The sequence below is a fragment of the Hibiscus syriacus genome, unplaced genomic scaffold (assembly GCF_006381635.1).
Source record: "Hibiscus syriacus cultivar Baekdansim isolate YM2019G1 unplaced genomic scaffold, ASM638163v2 tig00110057_pilon, whole genome shotgun sequence".
NCBI lineage: Eukaryota > Viridiplantae > Streptophyta > Magnoliopsida > Malvales > Malvaceae > Hibiscus > Hibiscus syriacus.
In genome coordinates, this window is record NW_024062581.1 from 980733 (window position 1) to 987818 (window position 7086).

Sequence of the window (7086 nt, forward strand, 5' to 3'; positions counted from 1 at the left end):
TAAAATGATAATAAAATCGAATCAAGTAAAAATAATAAAGAAGAAAATATAATAAATAATATATATATATACGTAAAAAAATATTATATTAAATCATATAAAGAAGGAGGAAAAAAATTAATTGTAACAAAGAATAAAATAATAATAAAATTATATATATATATATAAGTGACTAAATTGGAAGAAAATAAAAATGTAAGGTCGAATTTAAAAAGGAGAAAATTGATTTTGGGGCAAAAAAATCTGTAAAAATTCGAGGGACTAAAAACACGATTCGCCCCTTTGCTACACCAAAACACGCGGATCCTACATTGGACCGGGTCACCCAAACTCAAGCCTAAATGTTTCATTTTCCATTTCAAATTCAAAACCCCTCTTCCCCCATTTTAAAATTTCTCTCTCGCATGTTCTTGGTTGTTCTTCATTTCTGTAACTAACCCAGAACGCGGTGGCCACCACCTCTCCGGTCGTCGTAGATCGACGTCAACCTACTAAAAAATGGCTTTTTCGATAGATCTTCTCCCACTCGTTCTAAAATCGCTTTTAGTTTTCCAAAATAGGCCTCGGGGGAGAGCAAATCTAAAAAAAAGAAGTTTCGAAATAAAACCTCTCCCTGGGTCCTTGATCAAACACCTTTTGGTTTTTTCGGAATTCAAACAAAGCGAGGAAGAGTGCAAGCAACAAAAAACAACTAAAACAAAGGTAAAAACTATACCTTTTTTATTCCCTTGCTTTTCGAAAGTTTAAAACCCTTGATTCGTATTTTCAGTGTGTATTCATTGTGTAAGTCGTAACTATTTCGAATATAAATGTACATGTATTTATAGTCTATAAAAGACCTATTTTTAGTTATAGATTAGAGTCTCCCTTGGACTAAAACACAGCGGCTGGCTGGATGAGAGGGATGCGACGCTATGGAGAAAACAAAACTAGGGTTTTAAACCCTAGCTGGACCGGTTCACGTTGGCCTGCTGGTCACCAGACAGGTCGCGGGTCTTGCTCAAGTGGTCTGGGTGTGCAGTTGGGTTCCGAGCTGCAATTTGGGTGTAACGAAATTAGGTGTCTTCATCTGTTACAAATTAATATATATAATATAATTTGTAATATTATATAATATAATAATATTAATAACAACAAACAAAATTAGGTGTCTTCAGCTGCCTCTCTTTGCTCATTATCGTGTAACGAAAATAGAGCAAAGATTAAAAAACATAAATTTCGGCCATATCGAACGTCCTCTATCATAGAGTTGAAATATGATATTAAGATTGGTTTGTCAATTTCGATTGAATCATAAAATAATTCATTCGCCGTGAGGTTGAGTTGAACTGGATAATTCTGAGCACGATATCCTTCGTTGTGAAGTTGAAACTAAACTCAAAGCTTTTGGCAAATAGTCCCTGAATCACCTTCTAGCTCAAGATACTTCGTTGTGTAGATGAAACTTAACCTGAAGACTTTGGTGTTATTGTGTTACAGATGACTCCTTCGTCGTGAAGTTGGGTCAATCTTTTGGGTATGATATCATTCGTTGTGAAGTTGAAATCGTAGGAAAAATAAGAAAATGACTTCTTATTGCCATTCTTGACCTTGGTCTTCTTCTCAGTTTAAAGACCTTGGTTTAGAAATTGGACTGAAAAATGTGATCAAACTTGAAAGTTTTTATTGATAGATAACCCTTCATGCATTGAGTTATGTTGAACTAAGCTGAGAGATTGCCCCAGATCTTATTTTTGACTTGAAGACCTCGGCTACAACCAGAAAGTAGTTTCTCGATGCTACCATGTAGTTGATGTGTCATCGAGTTGAATTGAATCAAACTCGATAGTTTTTGTTTGACAGATAGCCCTTCTCGCCTTGAGCTATGCTGTAAATTTGATATGTCTTTGAGCTGAGTGTAATCGCACTCGAAGGTATTGGTTGACAGATAACCCTTCTCGCCTTGAGCTATGCTGTAAATTTGACATGCCTTTAAGCTGAATGTAATCGAACTCAAAGGTCTTTGATGACAGATAACCTTTCTCGCCTTGAGTTATGTTGCACTGGGTTGGGGAATGAATCCCTGTTATTGCAGATGACTTTAAGTCAATCCGTTGGGCACGATATCCTTCGTCATGAAGTTGAAATCGTGGATGGCTCTTTCGTCGTGAAGTTGAGCTTTGAATTGGATATCCTTTATTGTGAAGTTGAAATCCAAGGATTGTTTCACCAAATCGGTTTTGAGTTGGATATCCTTTATCATGAAGTTGAAATCCAATCTTGAGTAAGTTTCACTAAATTGGTTTTAAGTTAGATATCCTTCGTTGTGAAGTTAAAATCCAATCTTGAGTTAATTGTGTCACTTCGAGTTCAATATCCTTCACTGTGAAGTTGAAATTGACTCTGAATGAAACCGAAAAAGTTGTTTGTTGACAGTCGCCCCTTCCCTGTGAAGTTGAGCTTTGAATTGGATATCCTTCGTTGTGAAGTTGAAATCCAATCTTATGTAAGTTGCGTTGTTTCAAGTCCAATATCCTTCGCTGTGAAGTTAAAATTGACTCTGAATGAAACTTGGAAAGTTGTTTGTCGACATATAGCATTTCTCGACTTAAGTTGTGCTGTAAATTTCCTCTAAATGAAGGATGGCTCCCCCTTCGCGGGCTTAAGTCAATCGTAAATCTTTGGATGACTCCCCTTCATGGGAAAGCCCAATGATAAATTCTGTCAGTCAGATATCATCCGTTATGGAGTTGAAATCTGACTTGAAAATGTTAACTAGAAGTTAACCACTCGTCATTTGAGTTGAGATGAACTGGATTCATTCTGGATTGGCTCTCGAACCTGTCTGAAATTGATTATAAGATCTTTCAACATATCAAGTTGGTTGAGGTGTAGCTACTCGCTGATGAGTTAAGCAACCACCATCAATTTCTGAAGGTGCTTTCGAATCGAGTATTTTTTTCTTGAAATTGAAACTTGACTCTGAAAGCTGCAAAAAATTATGTATGCAAAAAAAATGATGAATATGATGCTCTTAAGTATGTCTAAGATGCATGCAACATGAATTAGTTCTTGTTTTATCTCTTAGATGGAGCCTCATTGTTTGTCTACTGGCCTTGTCCTTGGAATCGACCATACCCCATTTTCTTCTCAGGTTGTTGACAATGTCACAAGTTCTATTTGGTATCTCGGACTAGTTGTTTTCAAGAATGTGAAATGCTTGAAATTTGACATTGTTCGTTCTTTCTTCAATAGAGGCAAAATAAGCCTTAACAGCTTCCAGGACTTTTCACATTTGAGACTGTCATGTTTGAAAATGTTTTTCTCTTTTCTCTTATTTTAGGAGAGAAGAAAAAAAGATATAAAATGTAAGAATTCTGTAAAACATTACCCCTTAATCCAGGCACACAATCGAATTAAATCATAAACATGAGTTCAAAGAATATCAAAAGAATCAATAGTTCATTATCTTTCAGAGTTATAGCTCTTTGACAAATGTCCAAAATTGATGAGTTGGTTTCAGGTTGGCTTCCTATTTTCTAAGGTTTTTGGCCACCAAAATGTCATTTCTTTCTCGATCCTTTTTGAACATCGCAACATGCCCCTATTTCTTGGCTTGACATTTTAATCGGATATGGACAAAATGACGCAACTAGCATAATCAATCACTAGACCTTTTATTTTGGTTCTCTGAAATCTTCCATTTTTCAAGCTTCGTGGGCTCCTCTAACAAAGGCAATGCAGAAATATCGGTCTAAAGATGAAATTCTCGAGTTCTCGTGTGAAATTGACTATAACAGGTGTTCCTTAACTTTCTTAGTCCATCTTTACCGAAACTCCTTATTTAAATAAATTTAATTTGACATTGTCTGGCTAGTTGAATCCATAAAGCCGGGGTGTTTAACCAATTGTTCTAGAGGGACAACTCAATATTATAATCACATTTATCAGACTAGCTGAATCTTATCTATAAAGCCAGGGTGTTTAACCAATTGCTCTAGAGGGATGGTTCAAGCTTTATTGTATAGATATTATAATCACCTTTATCAGGCTAGCTGAAGCTTATCCATAAAGCTGGGGCATTTAACCAATTGATCTAGAGGGACAACTTAAACTTTATTGTATATATAAAATATTATAATATGGGTATACGGTTCCAATTTCTTAAGTTTGTCAAGAAGAACCTGTTATAGTCAAGGTGCTGTTAAAAGTCAAGGAATCTCATCTTTAGAGTTCAATTTCCAAGCAACTGACCTAAACTAGATTCACCTACTCGACTATTCCATCTGTGAAGATCATTATCATCATCGAACGTCCTCAACAAAAGTGTGATAATGTCATATACAAAAGGTGCCCCATGTTGTCCACTCTTATGCATATCTAATACCAAGCCTCTTGTTCATTCTCTTATGAAAGGGGAAGGTTATATCAGTTCTTGCAAGAAAGGGGTATAGTGTTCGAGTGTGTCTTTTAGGGTAAAACCAAGGGTCATTATTTAATCATGTCACTTTGTCAAATATCTATAACTCTGATCATTTACAAAGTTTCTTAACCCTAGTTGATATTCAAATAATTTCAACTTGTAAATTTGATCCAATGCTCATCACAAATTTACTTAAATATCCTTTTAAAAAGAGAGTTAAAAAACAAATAAGTTACGAAAAAATATGAGAAAGTTCAAAAAATAAAGTAAAATAGGATGCTGCAAAATTGAATAAGGCCTCATTATGATGCCCCACCAGTTGAATTAGGGCCTTTATCTGCACTTGCTCCCTATTCTACAATTGTTTCACTTGTCGGGGCTCATTTGACGTACCCTCAGACTCACAAATTTTTGCTTCCTCCTGAGTAGCTTCTTAGGAAAATCCCACTTCTTTGTGATTTATCAGCATTTCTTTTCCTGGTTGGAAATTGGGCCCAAATTTAGATCCAAAACGATTTTCCTTACTAGTGATAGTTTTGTTTGGATCCCGAACGCATATTGCAGCTGTGATTGGCGTAATATTCGTCAAGCCTTCTGAGCTGCCTAGAACTCTTCTTGCCTTCAGGAAATCTGATATAGGTTTTGAGGTGTCTTCAAAGCTGCGTATGCCCTACTGATTCTTAAACCCACGGGCCAGTCTCGAACTACATCCATGGAAGCCCTTTTGCTTGGATTTGTTTTTCAATCCTCTTGCGCCTTATTTTTTTCGCAGTAATCCTCTGTTGAAGCAGTTTGAGGCTTTTCCTTTTGTCGCAGATAAGTCCCCTTACAGTCCGGGTAAGATCCCAAGTGAGACAACTACTTGTGGGGTTGGTGGTATGGTTACCCCCTCAGACGAACCTGCCCCTGGTGCACTTGCTTATTGTAAACCGGACAACTTGGTCACGATTTGTTCGACCAAGGACTCCTGGCTTTTCGTGATGGAATCTAAAGTACTATGACTATTCTGAGCTATCTTGTCTTCCGGCTCTCTCTGTACCTTCAACATGTTATCCTCAAGATGAGTGATTTTAACCTCTATTTGTCTTTTCTTCATTCGGGTATTGTGTGGATGATGCGTGTCTAGATCTTGCGGAGGTAAACTCGGTGTTTGTTCTTTTTTTTATGAGACATCTCTTGTTAGTTAATGTGGATGTAATGAAAAAAAGGAAAAGAAAAAAAACTAATGCGAAATATGCAAGGATGCATGATACATGAAACGTTCGACATTGATCCAAAAATGTTTATGTTATTATAATTAATTTTTATTGGGGGTAAAAGTGTTATTTCTTAATAAACAAAAAACATTTTAAAGGTAAACCCCGAACAGCTTCTGACAGGCTGATTCATCTTCTGCCTTCTTCTATCACCGGTTGAATACCCTGTCGAACCGTTCCAGCCTCTCTGAGCTGCTTTTTGTACTTGTATAATGAGTATCGAACGACTTCATCTCTGGTTTTCACTCTCTGTTGAGTCTGCCCTCAACGAGAATGCCTTTGGAAGCCTCCATTGAAGAGAACTATCTGAAACTCACTTGTTTGCTTCTTTAATTCATCAACAATGGGCTCCAATTTCAGCTATCGTCTTGCTCTTACTGTATTTGAAGGGATTTTCTAGGTCAGTAACCTTTTTGTCGTCTGCCCCTGCAACCTTTGCCAGCTCAAAAAGTTGACCTTTGGTGTGCTCGGTGTAAATCCATGTCCATTCTGAGCCTTTTCTGACCAAAGCCGGACTTATGATCTTTTCATCTCTTGTATTATAACTCATTTGTCCATTAATATGAATTATTTACGTTTAACGAACACGTTTTTTGTGGATTAACACCTCTTTTGAATGATGCAAATGACAAAAAATGAAAGAGAACAAAAACGAAAAAGAGTTAGTGAGGTAAATCAAAACAATAATGAAAATAAAAAGTCCTACCCCACATGATATCTACCTCACATGCTTATTATTCCTACCCGGACATGATCTCTAATCTATATATTAATTTTGAACCAGTCATAACCGCATAAATTTCTAGTTCATATGCTTTGAACAGGAAATAAAATAAGGAATAATATCAAAGCAGCCTAGGGTTTGGAATGAGGTTTTGGGGTAGTTTATAATTCTCCTTAGTCTCTCGGTTTAGGTTCTAAAAAGGTACCCGAGTTCTCCTTGCTGGTGCTCCCTTGGGCTTGCCAGACCCTTAGTCCTGAGCCCATTACAAGCTTGTGTGGACTAAGTTAAACTCGAGATGATACATTCCCTTATGGCCATACGGAAAATAAATTCACACGAAAGCATATAGTATATGAATCCCGAAGGTTACTTGCTAGGACCATATGGAGAATAAATTCTCATGAGAGCGTCGCTTTCACCCCCACTTAAAAATGGGTTTGGAGTTTGGGTATAGAGCCTTAGATGAAAAATAAGTTTTGACAAGCTGAAATCATTGAGAGAAATCGTCAGTACAACTATTTATTCGAAAATATAATCAAAAGTTAGCAATAAAGATCGAAATATTACCTTAAAATTTAAACTTACCCTTTTCATTAAAAAGACAATTGGAAATTACTTTAGCATGACTCACTTACCTGTCCCCAGCGGAGTCGCCAAGCTATCGCGGCAGTCTTTCGGTTGGGCCTGAAATTGGGCTTCGACTT